We start from the raw sequence: 16,164 nt of genomic DNA on the forward strand, positions 1-16,164 counted from the left end.
ATGAGCTTGTCTTTATCCTCTTGGAGTTTACTTTCTGTTGGAGCATTCTAGCCAATTGTCATCCTTCACACTTTTTCACTAGAGCTATTCATAATTAAGAAAATGGACTAGTCATAGTCATCTTTCCTTTCCCTTCTACTGCTATCATCTGGTGATATGTTTGTTGGCTTTTTGAAGGAAAGGGATGAAAATGAAAATTGCATCAATTTTAAAAAATCAGAAAGAAAGAGGAAGGAAAATACCTGGATTATCCACAAAGAATATAATCTCATTCTGGATAATTAATGCACTGTGCACTAGTTGCCAAATGTTGACAACCTGGTAAATATGGAACAGAAACAGACCTTGAATCTAGCTTTTAATTCCGCCATATCTGACTCGGCATTTGACCAAGTGTCAGAGGTATCAATGGAAAGGGACTTTTTTCTAACTCTACTGATTGATTTATCAGTATATCAAAGAAAGAACTCAAAAAGGGACTGGGAGAGCTAAAAGATCTAAAGAATGAAAGAAAAGAGAGGCAGAGAACCCAAGAGAAGCATCTTTCTTTAGTAAAGTCTTTTTATTATTTATAAATAAATAAATGTATTATATTTATTTTTTGAACATTTTTTCTGAACTTAAGTAAAAGCTTCTTCATATTTATTTATATAAATATTATATATGTATTATATACATAAATATATTTATTACATTATCCTGTGACCATCTTAGGTTAGTTGCCATGGAAAAGTAATTTTGCTTGGTGGTAGGGAAGTGAGTTGAAAATCCATAGAGATTAATTTTCTGATTTCAGTTCATTGATGGTTTATGAAATCCTGATACTTAAGAGGAAAAAAAAATCAATAGGTAAAAACTTCAGATATTAGAAAGTTGGCAAGATTGGACAAATCAATTATAATGATTAGACATCAAACCAAAGGTTTGTTGAGATTGAATGATGGGATAGCAATGACCTGCCACCAGGAAAATTCTGCCTTGACTGACGGGGGGGGGGCGGTATCTGATCTCACCTTACCCACTATTTCCTACCTTAAATTTATATAGGGCTCAAAATTTTATGGAGTCCATATTACATTCTCCCTTTCAATCTTAACTCCCCCCAAATCCTTCTGTAATAAATGGGGAAGATGTCATCCCTATTTTACAGACAAGGAAGCAGAAGTCTGGAGGGGCGAGATGATTGGTCAATGGCATTTGAATCTGTGTGAGATATAAATTGTGATAGATATAAGAAAGGGTGAGTAAATTTGACTGCAGAAAATATGTTCACTACAGTATCTTGGTTTTTAAATCAAATATAAGGTGGTCGCCAGGGAAATATTCCCAATCATTCAAATACCCAAGTCAACTGGGTTTTATAGAGATTTTTTTTTAATTTTAAACATTATTTTATTTGGTCATTTCCAAACATTATTCACTGGAAACAAAGATCATTTTCTTTTCCTCCCCTCCCCCCCCCCACCTTTCCCTCTCCCATAGCCGATGCACGATTCCACTGGTTATCACGTGTTTTCTTGACTCAAACCCATTTCCCTGTTGTTGGTATTTCCATTAGAGTTTCATTTAGAGTCTCTCCTCAGTCATATTCCCTCAACCCCTGTAGTCAAGCAGTTGCTTTTCATCGATGTTTTTACTCCCACAGTTTATCCTCTGCTTGTGGATAGTATTTTTTAGATCTCTGCAGATTGTTCAGGGACATTGCATTGACACCAATGGAGAAGTCCATCACCTTCAATTGTACCACAGTGTATCAGTCTCTGTGTACAATGTTTTCCTGGTTCTGCTCCTTTCGCTCTGCATCACTTCCTGGAGGTTGTTCCAGTCTCCATGGAATTCCTCTACTTTATTATTCCTTTTAGCACAATAGTATTCCATCACCAACATATACCACAATTTGTTCAGCCATTCCCCAATTGATGGGCATCCCCTCGTTTTCCAATTTTTGGCCACCACAAAGAGCACAGCTATGAATATTCTTGTACAAGTCTTTTTCATTATTATCTCTTTGGGGTACAAACCCAGCAGTGCTATAGCTGGATCAAAGGGCAGACAGTCTTTTATCACCCTTTGGGCATAGTTCCAAATTACCCTCCAGAATGGCTGGATCAATTCACAACTCCACCAGCAATGAATTAGTGTCCCCACTTTGCCACATCCCCTCCAGCATTCATTACTTTCCATAGCTGTCATGTTAGCCAATCAGCTAGGTGTGAGGTGATACCGCAGAGTTATTTTGATTTGCATCTCTGTGATTATAAGAGATGTAGAGCACTTTTTCATGTGCTTATTAATAGTTTTGATTTCTTTGGCTGAGAACTGCCTGTTCATGTCCTTTGCTCATATGTCAATTGGAGAATGGCTTGATTTTTTGTACAATTGATTTAGTTCTTTGTAAATTTGAGTAATTAAACCTTTGTCAGAGGTTTTTATGAAGATTGTTTCCCAATTTGTTGCTACCCTTCTGATTTTGGTTACATTGGTTTTGTTTGTACAAAAACTTTTTAATTTGATGTATTCCAGATTATTTATTTTGCATTTTGTAACTCTTTCTAATTCTGGCTTGGTTTTGAAGTCTTTCCCTTCCCAAAGGTCTGACATGTATACTATTCTGTGTTCACCTAATTTTCTTATAGTTTCCTTCTTTATGTTCAAGTCATTCACCCATTTTGAATTTATCTTGGTATAGGGTGTGAGGTGTTGATCTAAACCTAATCTTTCCCACACTGTCCTCCAATTTTCCCAGCAGTTTTTATGAAATAGTGTATTTTTATCCCAAAAGCTGTGATCTTTGGGTTTGTCATATACTGTCTTGCTGAGGTCGCTTGCCCCCAGTCTATTCCACTGATCCTCCTTTCTGTCTCTTAGCCAGTACCAAATTGTTTTGATGACTGCTGCTTTATAATATAGTCTGAGATCTGGGACTGCAAGTCCCCCTTCCTTTGTATTTTTTTTTCATTATTTCCCCGGATATCCTTGATCTTTTGTTCTTCCAAATGAACTTTGTTATAGTTTTTTCTAAATCAGTAAAAAAAAATTTTGGAAGTTCCATGGGTATGGCACTAAATAGATAGATGAGTTTGGGTAGGATGGTCATTTTTATTATATTGGCTCATCCTACCCATGAGCAGTTAATGTTCTTCCAATTGCTCAAGTCTAGTTTTAGTTGTGTGGCGAGTGTTTTGTAGTTGTATTCATATAGATCCTGTGTTTGTCTCGGGAGATAGATTCCTAAGTATTTTATTTTGTCTAAGGTAATTTTGAATGGGATTTCTCTTTCTAGTTCTTGCTGCCAAGCTGTGTTGGAATTATAAAGAAATGCTGATGACTTATGTGCGTTTATTTTGTATCCTGCAACTTTGCTAAAGTTGTTGATTATTTCTATTAGCTTTTTGGTTGAATCTCTAGGATTCTTTAAGTAGACCATCATGTCATCTGCAAAGAGCGATAATTTGGTCTCCTCCTTGCCTATTTTAATGCCTTCAATTTCTTTTTCTTCTCTAATTGCTACTGCTAGTGTTTCTAATACAATATCAAATAATAGAGGTGATAATGGGCATCCTTGTTTCACTCCTGATCTTAATGGGAATGGATTTAGTTTATCCCCATTGCAGATGATATTAGTTGATGGTTTTAGATATATACTGTTTATTATTTTTAGGAACAACCCTTCTATTCCTATGCTTTCTAGTGTTTTTAGTAGGAATGGGTGTCGTATTTTATCAAAGGCTTTTTCTGCATCTATTGAGATAATCATGTGGTTCTTGTTGGTTTGCTTGTTGATGTGGTCAATTATGTGGATAGTTTTCCTAATATTGAACCAGCCCTGCATACCTGGTATAAATCCTACTTGATCGTGGTGGATGATCACTTCTGATCACTTGCTGGAGTCTTTTTGCTAGTATCCTATTTAAGATTTTTGCATATATATTCATTAGGGAGATTAGTCTATAGTTTTCTTTCTCTGTTTTTGGTCTGCCTGGTTTTGGAATTAGTACCATGTTTGTGTTATAAAAGGAGTTTGGTAGAACTCCCTCTTTGCTTATTATGTCAAATAGTTTGTATAGTATTGGAGTTAGCTGTTCTTTGAATGTTTGATAGAATTCACTGGTGAATCCGTCAGGCCATGGGGATTTTTTCTTAGGAAGTTCTTTGATGGCCTGTTGGATTTCTTTTTCTGATATGGGATTATTTAAGAAATCTATTTCTTCTTCTGTTAGTCTAGGCAATTTGTATTTTTAGAAATATTCATCCCTATAACCTAGGTTGGTATATTTATTGCCATATAGTTGGGCAAAGTAGTTTTTAATGATTGCCTTAATTTCCTCTTTATTCGAGGTGAGATCCCCCTTTTCATCCTTAATGCTGTTGATTTGCCTTTCTTCTTTCCTTTTTTAAATTAGATTAACCAGTACTTTGTCTATTTTGTCTGTTTTTTCAAAGTACCTGCTTCTAGTCTTATTTATTAGCTCAATTGTTCTGTCACTTTCGATTTTATTAATTTCTTCCTTAACTTTTAGGATCTCTAGTTTGATTTTCTTCTGGGAGTTTTTAATTTGTTCATTCTCAAGTTTTTTAATTTGCATTTCCAATTCATTGATCTCTGACTTCCCTAATTTGTTAATATATGCACTCAGGGATATGAATTTCCTCTAAGTACTACCGTGGCTGCATCCCATAAGGTTTGAAAGGATGTCTCGCCATTGTCATTTTCTTCAACGAAATTATTAATTGTTTCTATGATTTCTTCTCTAATTATCTGATTTTGGAGTATCATATTATTTAATTTCCAATTAATTTTTAATTTAGCTCTCCATGTACCCTTACCGATCAATATTTTTATTGCCTTGTGATCTGAAAAGGCTGCATTTATTATTTCTGCTTTTCTGTATTTGAGTGCCATGTTTCTGTGACCTAGTGTCTGATCTATTTTTGTGAATGTGCCATGTGGTGCTGAAAAGAAGGTGTATTCCTTTTTGTCCCTATTTATTTTTCTCCATATGTCTATTAACTCTAATTTTTCCAAGATTTCATTCACCTCTTTTACCTCTTTCTTGTTTATTTTTTGGTTTGATTTATCTAAATTTGATAGTGGTTGGCTCAAGTCTCCCACTAATATGGTTTTACTGTCTATATCCTCCTTCAATTATCCTAGTTTCTCTATTAAAAATTTGGATGCTATACCATTTGGTGCATACATGTTAATTAGTGATATTTCCTCATTGTCTATACTCCCTTTTAACAGAATATATTTACCTTACCTATCCCTTTTGATCAGGTCTATTTGTGCTTTGGCTTTGTCAAATATCATGATTGCAACTCCTGCCTTCTTTCTATCAGTTGAGGCCCAAAAGGTCTTACTCCAACCTTTAATTCTAACCTTGTGAGTGTCAACCAGTCTCATATGTGTTTCTTGAAGACAACAAATGGTAAGGTTTTGGGTTCTAATCCAATCTGGTATTTGTCTACATTTTATGGGTGAGTTCATCCCATTCACATTCAAAGTTATGATTGTCATTTGTGGAGTTGCTGGCATTTTGATATCTTCCCCTAGTTCTGACCTTTCTTCTTTAGCTATCTCCTTTTGAACCAGTGATTTGCTTTAGGTCAGTCCCCCTAGTCCCCTCCCTTGAGATGCTTCCCTTTCTAGCCCCTCCCTTTTATTGCTCCCTTCCCCTTCCCCCTCTCCTTCCCTCCCTTTTTATACTCCCTCGTCCCTCCCCCTCCTTAATTTTCCTTTCTTTCTTGCCCTAATGGATAAGATAGAATTCAGGATCCCACTGGATCTAGATGTTCTTCCCTCTCATATTTGATTTTACTGAGAGTAAGGTTTAAGTAATTCCACTTCATGCTCTCTTCCTCTCCTTCTCATATGAGAGTTCTTCCCCTCCCCTTCCCATGTGCATCTTTATATGGGAAAGATTATTCTATTAAGTCCCCCCCCCTATTTCTTGAAGTAAATCTTAGTATTATCGACGGTTCACCCCTCCCTTTTCCTTTCTTTGCCTCCACTTTCCCCAAATCTTCTTAATGCCCCAATCTTTCCCTATGCATGTTTCTTCTAACTACTCTTATGATGCATACAATTTTTGAGAGTTACACAAAACATTTTCCCCACATATTAATATATATAATTTGATGTAAATGTAGTCCTTATAGAAGAGAGTTTGACTTAAAGAAAAAGATAAGATTCATGTCCTTTTCCCTTTCTTTCATATTTACCTTTTCATGTTTCTCTTGCTTTCTGTGCTTGGATATCAAATTTTCCACTAAGTTCTGGTCTTTTCTTAGCAAATGCTTGGAAATCTTCTATTTTGTTGAATGCCCATACTTTCCCCTGGAAGTATATAGTCAGTTTTGCTGGGTAGTTGATTCTTGGTTGGAGACCCAGCTCTCTTGCCTTTCTAAATATTGTGTTCCATGCTTTGGGGTCTCTTAGTGTGTTAGCTGCTAAGTCGTGTGTGATCCTTATGGGAGCCCCCTTATATCTGAAGCTCCTCTTCTTGGCTTCTTGTAGGATTTTCTCCTTTTCTTGGAAGCTCTTGAATTTGGCAATTACATTCCTAGGGGTTGTCTTTTGGGGATTTAGTATAGAAGGTGTTCTATGAACCCTTTCTATTTCTATTTTGCCCCCTTGCTCCAGAATGTGGGGGCAATTTTCTTTTTTAATCTCCTGTAGAATAATATCAAGTTTATTGTTTATCTCTGGTTTTTCGGGGAGACCGATAATTTGGAGGTTGTCTCTTCTTCCTCTGTTTTCCAAGTCTGTGACCTTTTCAGTGAGATATTTCATGTTTTCCTTTAATTCATTAATTTTTGGGGTTTGCTTTATTGATTCTTGCTGTTTTATGATCTCACTTTCTTCAAGTTGCTTAATTCTGGTCTTTAAGGACTGGTTTTGCTTTTCAGCTTTGTCTGCCCTTCTATTGGATGCTTCGAGCTCTTTTTCCAATTGAGCAGTGTTATCTGTCAGACTGCTGATCTCTTTCTCCCATTTTTCTTTCCAGGTTTCCTTCTTTTGGGTAAGCTCCAGTTTGAGATCTTCCAGAGCTTGTTGATAGTTTCCATTTTGGGAGGCATGTTCTGATTTTTTTTGGATTTCCTCCTCATTCTCTTCTTTTCCTTGAGTACCTCCACCATAAAAGTTTTCAATAGTCACCTTTTTCCCTTTCTTTGTGGAGACTTGATTTTGGGCTATGTGAGCCATCCCTTTGGTGGTTTTATTCCCCTTTCCTTTTTGGTCTGGGGTCTGGGTGGTATGGGCAGGTTTTCTGTGAATTTAGGTTGCCTCAGACTAGTTCTTCCAAGTCTCCAAGGTTTCTTAGAGAGCTGGGCCCCTGATCACAGCCACACTGCCCAGGTGTTCAGCTCCGCCCAGATAATCAGCACGTGGTCCACCCCTGGTGTTTAGCTCTGCCCAGATGTTCAGAGCAACCACCCCAAGTATAGCTCCATGGACCCCCGTGCTCAGCGCCGGGTTCTCCTGTGAAACAGCCCTGAGATGTTTTTTCCTGGCAGTCCCCAGATCCCAAGGACCCTGGAATGCCCCCCCAGACAGAGATGTTCCCCACTCACTCGCTGTCCCAGTGAGAGCTCAGGTAGCTTACTCTGCTTTGGTGGGGGAGGTGGGGGGGGGGAAGGGTGGCTCAGTTCACGTTTCTGTGCAAGCTTTGCCTCCTTATTATAGTGTGGAAATTTTCAAACTCCATGTACCTTCGCCTCTGTGGGGTACTGGGGAGTCCTGTTCCGCCAAAGGTGATTTTTATGCTCCTTTGATGTAGTCTATTTCGTTCGGTGCCAGGGAGAAGAAGCGTGTGGCGTCTAGATTGCAGCCATGATTACCCGGAAGTATAGAGATTTTTAATTAATAATATAATGAGGAATTAGAGAAAGAGAGAAAGAGTAGGAAAGGAATAATTATGAAGAGCCTCAAGCCAATATGGCCTAGACCTGAGTCTTAAGAGAGAGAATCAGTCAGTCAGTCTTTTAACACTCACCACAAGGTCTGCCTAAACAAGGATTCTAGTGACACCAGGCCAGCTCCATCTCAGCTGACTTCACCAGAGAGCCTTCCAGTCAGAGACTGTTCCAAAGGGCCTCTCTCCAGAGCCTCCAGAGGGACAGAGTCCCCTTAGAGGAGCTCCAGCAACACCTCCTTAGAGATTGTCCTCCAAGAGCTTCCCTTCTCCAGAGCCTCTCTCAAGAGATTCTTCCCAAGCAGTCCTCATCAGAGATCCTCCAAAAGAAATTCCTCCAAAAGGATATATCCTCAAGAGATTCTGCTTTTTCTTATATAGGGGTTTTTCTCCCATGTCACCTCCCCTAAGTCCCTATATCTACCAATCACTGTAGATGCTTTCCAAAGGACAGCCCATCTAAATTCCTGCTAAGTCGACCAATCTCCTCAGTAAGTCTGAATCAGAAAAAATGCTGCTGTGTCGACCAATCTCCTTAGTAAGTCTGAACTAGAGAAAACACAGCTGAGTCAGCTAATCTCATCAAGAGAAAACTTGCCCGACCCTTTTAGGTACCTAGCAACCCATTGTATCAATTCTAAAAACAGACCTGGCTCAAAGAACTCCTTGCCCTATTATAAGCATGGGTCCAAGTACTTTCATTGTTTAGCAAGGAGTTTTCTCTCCTAAAGCAGTCTTAAGTTTGGTTGGAGTAGGGGTCCTCCCATTTTTGATCCTGGCGAGTCCTCACATCAAAATGGGGAATGTTTCTCAGTAGGGAATTTGTTCCAATTAAGAATTCCCCAATGGGGAAATTTTTAACATTCACAAGTCTGAGAGATTTCAAGAGTTACATCTGCTATAAAAGCCTTTTTTTTTCCTGAAATTGAGTACAAGTTTCTTCATTCAACAACACCACAGTGAGGCCAGTGAACAGGAAGAAAGCATAATCTAGAGAAAAGAGCAAAATTTGCAGTCAGAAGCCTTGGGTTTGAATCCTGATCTTAGGGAAATAATTTCTATTCTTTACATATCATTTCTTTATCTGGAGAGTCATGGTGGAGCAGTAAATAGAGTACAAGACTGGAGTCAAGAAGACCTACCTCAGACACTTACTAACTGTTTGACCCAAGGCATGTCACTTTACCTTGGCTTGTCTAAGTTTTCTCATCTGTAAGGTGGAGATAGCACCCATATCCCAGGGTTATTTTAAGGATCAAATGAGAATAATACATAAATAAATATAAAATATTATATATATATAAATAAAATAAAAAAATAAATGTTTTACTATTATTTTATCTACAAAGAGAAAGGATTAGACTCAATAATTTCGAAGAGCCTATCTACCTGTAAATAGATGATGCCAAAAGACACTTAGATGTCAGGACATCATAGCATGGCCTGGGAAATTTAGAATTGAAATTCTTATTTGACCTGTCTTATGCTTGGTAAAAAAATGAAATGCCTTCGACTGAATTTGCAAATGCAATGAAATCTGATAAGGACCTTTGGTATACATGGAAACCATCTTGTGATCCATGAGAAAAGCAATATGTGAGAAAATAAGGGGACGAAAAACCCCACAAACTGCAGGCTCAAATACGCTAGCTGCAGGAATGCAATGCCTGACTTCCTATACTCCTGGAGCTTGGGTAGCCTTCCTATATTAGCCATTAAGTAGGACCTCCTTCCCTGTGGTTGGTCAATAAATTTTTGCTGGGCAGTTGACTGTGAATAGAAGGGAAGGAGATTGGCTCAGACAGCTTTGTGAATTGGACTGTTGGTATGCCTGAAAAGAAATTCCATCATCTCTGCCCTTCCATTCCACAGCCCTTTGAGCTCCTGGTAATGGGAGCTCCATGGAATTCTGTGACTGGCTAGATAGAGGGTGTCATGGATTTCAGCAAAGTAAGGGGCACTGAGAGGTGGGGGATGCCTGGCAGAGGGAGGTAGTGGCAGCACCAGAAATAGTTTTGCAGAGTGATAAAAATGTTAGTGGATTTGTCTGATCTGTTTAATAAAGGGGGAGGGGGAATAGAACAGCACCAATGTACTCTAAGCAGGAGAGGTCCCTCCATCCTCAAAGCATCCTCAATCCATTCACAAAACAATCTGACATGACTAGAGGCTATTTGGAAGGAAGCCAATGACAGGCAAGGTTTTCCTGGGCTGCCTTTTAACAGATCATTAAGGCTCTGGCAAAGCTTTCATGCCCTCTATGGCTAATGTTTATGGAGAGCCTCCCAAGAATCTTGGCCTTCTTTCTGGGTTTCTGAAGTGAGACTGTTGGGCCATTTTCCTTGAAGATTTGGTTCTAGAAGATTGTACTGCTCTACCCACCTCCTGCACCCTCATGCAGAACATTTCTATGTCTGATTCCCACTCAACAGCTGGTATTAGGATTTTTGAGAACAAATGTTGAGGATAGATGGTGCAACTAACATCTTATTTAGACACTTTAGTCCAGCACAGAGGAGTTCATGCATTTGGGAAACTGTGGGTAGAGAACAATCTAGAAGGATGGCCATGCTAATTATAAAATTGGAAATTTAGCCCCAAGGATAAGTGTCTATCATTCAAGTCTGAATCTTTGGTTATAAAAGATGACATTGATATCATATTAAATAATAATTTTCAGTTCTCAAATTATTTTTACATCCATTATCTCACCACAATGCTGTAAGATAGGTGATTTACTTTAAGAAGCAGCAATATATAGTGGTTAGAGCAATGGCAGAGAAGAGTTGGGAAGGCCTGATTTCAAAGACCATCTTGAAAGAACCCTGGACAATTCACTTAACATTTCTAAGCCTTGGTTTTTTCATCTGTTAAATGGGCATGATGACAGCTTTGTGAATTGGACCAATCCTGTGACTTAAATGAAATTATGTCATTTCTGCCTTTCCATTCTATAGCTCTTTGAGTTTCTGTGAGCTAAGTGATCAAATGAAATAATAATATGTATAAAGCATACTATAAATCTCCAAGTCTGTTGGGAATGTGAGCTATTATTGTCCTTGTTTGTTGGGGAAAGCTTGTCAATGATTAGAATCATTCATCAATGAAATGGGCTACTTTGAGAGGTGGTGGGTCCCAGCACCAGAGTAGATGACTACTTGTTGAGAATGTCAAAGGAAGAATCCATTTCTTATATGAGTCGGACTCCCTGGCTTCTGAGGTTCTTTCCATATCTCAAACAGATGATCCTGTGATTATTATTCACCTAGTTCTCATCTTTTTTGCTGACATTCAAATAGAAATTGTTCAGGGATGGATTGTTATCATACAAGGCATTCTTTTATATTTAATTTTCTGCAGATGATTATAGAGCTGAATATAGTAGCTGCTTTTTATAACTGAATAAAAGAATGGCCATTATTATTTCACTTGCATCATTTTGGTGATCATGGTAAGATGATTATACAGTGAAAGCTAATCAATAATAAAGACATAGAATGACTCTACTTCAGTAGCATGACTCACAATATCAGTAGGTGGAGGAAGAAGCCCATAGCATTCATTTCTTAAACTATGCGGCCAAGGTCCCCAGAGGATTAGGACTAAGGTACCATATTAACCATGTCCTCTTTCTAACTATGAGAAGTATGTAGACTAGTAGGAGCTATTTAAGTCAAAAGCTCTGAAAAAGAATATCCAGAGGGAATGGGGTGTAGTCCACCAACTAAGCAAACAAGTATTGCAAAGACCACCAAATCAATGAGAAAAAGAATTCAGGGAGGCAGCTGGGTAGCTTAGTAGATTGAGAGCCAGACCTAGAGATGGGAGGACCTAGGTTCAAAATGTCCTTAGACACTTTGGATCTGTGTGACCCTAAGCAAGTCACTTAACCCCCATTGCCTAGCCCTTACTACTCTTCTATCTTGGAACCAATATACACTATTGATTAAAAGGTAAGGGGTTTTTTTTAAAGAGAGAATTCAGGAAAATAGATTCAATATTCTGTTGCTTATTCCTATCTATTCCCCACCTTATGATCAATAGACCCTGCTGTTGTTATTATTGTAGAAAAAAACATTAAGTGCTATGTTAAGTTTTGGGAATATAGACAAACAATCAAGGAAGGCTCTGCTCATAAAGACACACATCCAAATGGAAGAGAGAACACATATTGGAGGACTCTGTTTCTGGGATGATGAAAGGGTCCAATAGTCCATAGGATGCATAAGCAAAGTAGGAGGTGAGTCATCATATATGCTAGCTAACCAATAGAAGTAAATATAGAAAGTGAAAGCCAGAGTAAGAATCCTCCCTAAAGCATAGATGAAAAAATGCAATTCCTTGCTAACCCTCTTCCCACTGAAGGCCAACTCTGCTTATTTGCGCATTTATTACAGGATCGACACTAAGTGTTTTAGGAGATCTTATAATTGGGGGTTAGGGAGGGATATGTAGCCTGTGCCCAGATAATGATAAAACCAAGGTCCAGATAAAGTCATCTAGGAAACTATGGTTGTAGAATTGATATTAGTATATTTTACTTTTGGCTCCCTTAAAGCTGAAGTCTAACTTCCTCCTGTCTCTTAATGGTAGCTCTAAGTCTTCTTGCTATCATATTTTGCCAAGGCTTCTTTCCAGTCTTTTACATAGTAATCCTGAATCTGTATCTCCCTATAGGTCTAGGATTGAGCAGGAAACAGATTCCTGAATTTCCTTTCAGTCCTCAAGTATGCTATCCACATCCTTGGACTTGAGCCAGAATCACAGGATCTTAGGACAGAGAGAAAGGTCATCTTCTAGCCCAACCCCTCTTTGACAAAGAAGCATCTCTATCTACAACATGCCCAACAAATGATCAACTTCCATTTGCCTGAATATGTCTAATGTTCTGCATATTACCTTATCTTACCTGAGCCTCACAACAACCCTATGAGGTACCCGTATGATGCAAAGGTCATTTGCCCCATTTTACAGATGAGGAATTCAAGGCCAATAGAAGTTAAATGACTTGCCTAGAGCCACAGAGCCAGTCAGTATCAGAGATGAAATTTGAAACCAGATCTCACTGACTTTCCACTATGCCAATCTGCCATTCATGATTGGGATGTCTATTATGAGAGAGATCATCAGGAAAAGACCATTATCTCATGATCATTAATTATAACACTATAATACTCCATTGAGGTGCTGACCCCTTCAAACCTTCTTCATCAACTAATCTCATGTGCTTGTTCTACAGAACAATTACAGGAGCCAATAGGAATACTTAACATTGATGTGGAATTCTGAATGCTTCTGCCTTCTTTAAAGATTCAGTCACTTTCTCAGTGGTTTTCCCTGATCCATCCAACTGAAAATTCAAATTTTTCCTCATGTTTTCCTAGATGCCTTTATCTGGATCTTGTCTTTTGCATTATCTGGGCACAGACTATATCCCTTCCCCATCTCCATGTTCAAGGTCTCCTAAAACACTTAGTGTAGATTTAAGCTATTAAAGTTTATATTTGCATTGCCTTTTGGCACAGCCTATCTAGTTCCCTATGAACAGGAACTATTATATTTCTTTGTTGTTGTTTTTGTTATCTTTGTCTCTTTACCTTCGTGCACTGAATCTTACACAGAGCAGTTGCTTAGAAAATATTTGTTGAATTGAATGAGGAAACAGAGGTCCCGTGTGGTTACATGACTTCCCAAGGTACAAAGGAAAGAGCCAGGGATTTGAAATCAGAGGACTTGGGTTCCAGGCCCGTTGTCTGCTTATTATCTTTCCTTTTGGAATAGGATTACTAACCTAGTCAATGAAGAAAATGCTGTGGATAGAGTTAACAGATTTTAGCAAATCTTTTGAAAAAATGTTGCATCCCATTCTTGTTGAGAATATGGAGAGATATGGATTAGATAATAATAATACAATCAGTTGTATTCAGAATGTGTTGGATTACTGTACTTGAAGAATAGTTTTTAATAGTACCATGATAATATGGCAGGTCTCCATACCTAGGATGAGCTCTTGACCCTGTACTGTTTCACATTTTGATTGATGAAACACACAAGGGCATAAATGGTGTGTCCATCAAGTTTTAATATAACCCAAAATTTGAAGGGATAGTTAACACACAAGATGTTTCAGGATCCAAAAAGATTTGACCAAGCCAAATGAATGGAATTGCAATAGAAATGTGTAAAATCTTGTAGTAGGATAGTAAAAAAATCATACATAGAAGATGAGGGAGAGGTAGCTAGACAGTAATTGTTCTGCAAAGGTCCCAGTGGGGGAGGACATTGTGGACTGCAAGCTCAATTATGAATCAGGATTTTGATGTGGCCACCAAAAAAGCAAAAGCAATTTGGGGCTGCATTGAGAAGGAAAGAGCTTCCAGGAAGAGGGAAGTAATGATTTCACTGTCCTCTGCCCTTGTCAGTCCTTAGAGGGAGCATTGTGCTCTATAGTTAAAGAAGGACATTAATAAACTATAGAGTATGCAGAGGAGATAGCCAAGATGATGAAGAGCCTTGGTGAAAGGAGCTGGGCATGTTTAGCCCAGAGAAAGGAGGACTCAGGGAAGACATGATAACTCATGAAGGGCTCTAAAGTGTAGGAGCGATTTGACTTGTTCTATATGGCTTTAGAGGGAAGAACCATTGGGGAAGATGTTAGTTACAGAGAGGTCAATTTAGTTTTAGTATAGGAAAAGCTTCCTAACAACAAGGAATCATAATTAGAACTGGCCCAAAGTATAATGGATCTCTCCAGTGCTGGTAGATTTCCTCCCTGAAAACCTTCAAGCAGAGACTCTGGACTCCCTTCATGAATGGATTAAATAACTACCATGGGTCCTATTAGATTCTGTGATTCTCTGATTGGGGAATAAGTAGATGATCTTAGGCAAATCAACCTCTGTGGGCCTCAATCTCTCATCTGTAAAGTGGAGGGATTGGAACAGACAACCTAGTAGGTCTCGCAGGTCTAAATCTAGGATATTAAGTAAGGGGCAGTGTTGTGTGCTATATAAAGGGCTGGCCTCAAGATTAGGAAGAGCTGTGTTCAATTCCTGCCTCTCAATGTTCTAAGCAACTCTGTAGGACAAGGGAGAAGGAAAGGGAGGGGATAAGCATTTATATAGCATGTCAGACACTGTGGTAATTGCTTTATGAAATATTATCTCACTCGATCTTCCCAACAACACTGGGAAGCAGGTGCTATTATTGTCCCCATTTAACTGTTAAGGAAACTGAGGCAGACAGAGTTTAAGTGAATTGTCCCTGGATCACATAACTAGAAAGTGATTGAAATGGGATTTTAATTCAGTGCCCAGCACTCTATTCACTGCAATACCAAGTTGCTTCTTTTTTATGTCATGGATCCCTTTGACAACCTAGGAAAGCTTGTGGATTATTCTCCAAATAATATTTTAAAATACATAAAGCATATCAATAGAATACAAATAGCATGTAATTTAAATTATAATTATATGATTATTTCTTCCAAATCCAGTGCTTTTTCCATTCCACAATGGGGGCTTGTTCATTTCCCTGAAAAATTCTGCCATGTTGGGTGGATGGATAAGGGAGTGGGCAAGCAAGGCTTAGAGTTCTTCCACTGGTTCTCCCACAGTGAGGGTTTCTCCTCAATCTTTTCAAACATCAGTTAATAAGAAAACGAGGGGTCCCCAGCCTGAGTGATCTTTCCAGAGGCCTCTGCAACCTTGGCACAGAGATGAGATGGTGAGAGCATGCTGTCTATAAAAACTTCTGAGTGAAGTGCAAATTGCTTCAGGCTGGGCTAGGATTATCCTCTGAGTTCCCCTGATGATGACAGGCTGCCAGCTCTGGGTGCAGAAACTCAGAGTGACCTATAAAAGGACTCCCCTCTCCTCTCAGGCTTTGCCAGCTGAGCAGGCAAGGGTGAGTTCCATGTGGCTTTTTTTGATTGCTTACTCAATGTGCCAATTTACAGTGAGGGGGGAAAAGAAAGCAGCTGCTCCAGGCCTGAAAAGTCCACTGTCTCTTTTTGTTTGTTTGCTTTTTGGTTCTGGACCTCCCTCCCAATTGATCCTTAAGGGGAGTAAGAGACTAATCAAACCCAGTAGCTGGAAAATGATTATCATGGAAGCTCAGAAGTATCCAGGCCTCCCCTGAGCCCTTGAGGATCACCTGTCCAACTGTGAAGTGCCCCAGAGCAAAGAAATTGTTTGAAAATGGCCCCAAGTTCAAGAAAGGAAAGGAGAAAAAAGGATGGGGGGGGGGG

At 38.8% G+C, this 16,164-nt stretch overlaps 1 protein-coding gene across 1 annotated transcript in view; it reads left to right on the top strand.

Moving 5' to 3' along the window:
* Window positions 1-16,164, top strand: part of CPNE4 (copine 4) — a 509,113-nt gene that overhangs the window by 293,694 nt on the left and 199,255 nt on the right. The window lies entirely within an intron of this gene.

Source organism: Monodelphis domestica, chromosome 5 (assembly GCF_027887165.1).
Source record: "Monodelphis domestica isolate mMonDom1 chromosome 5, mMonDom1.pri, whole genome shotgun sequence".
NCBI classification, from domain to species: Eukaryota; Metazoa; Chordata; class Mammalia; order Didelphimorphia; family Didelphidae; genus Monodelphis; species Monodelphis domestica.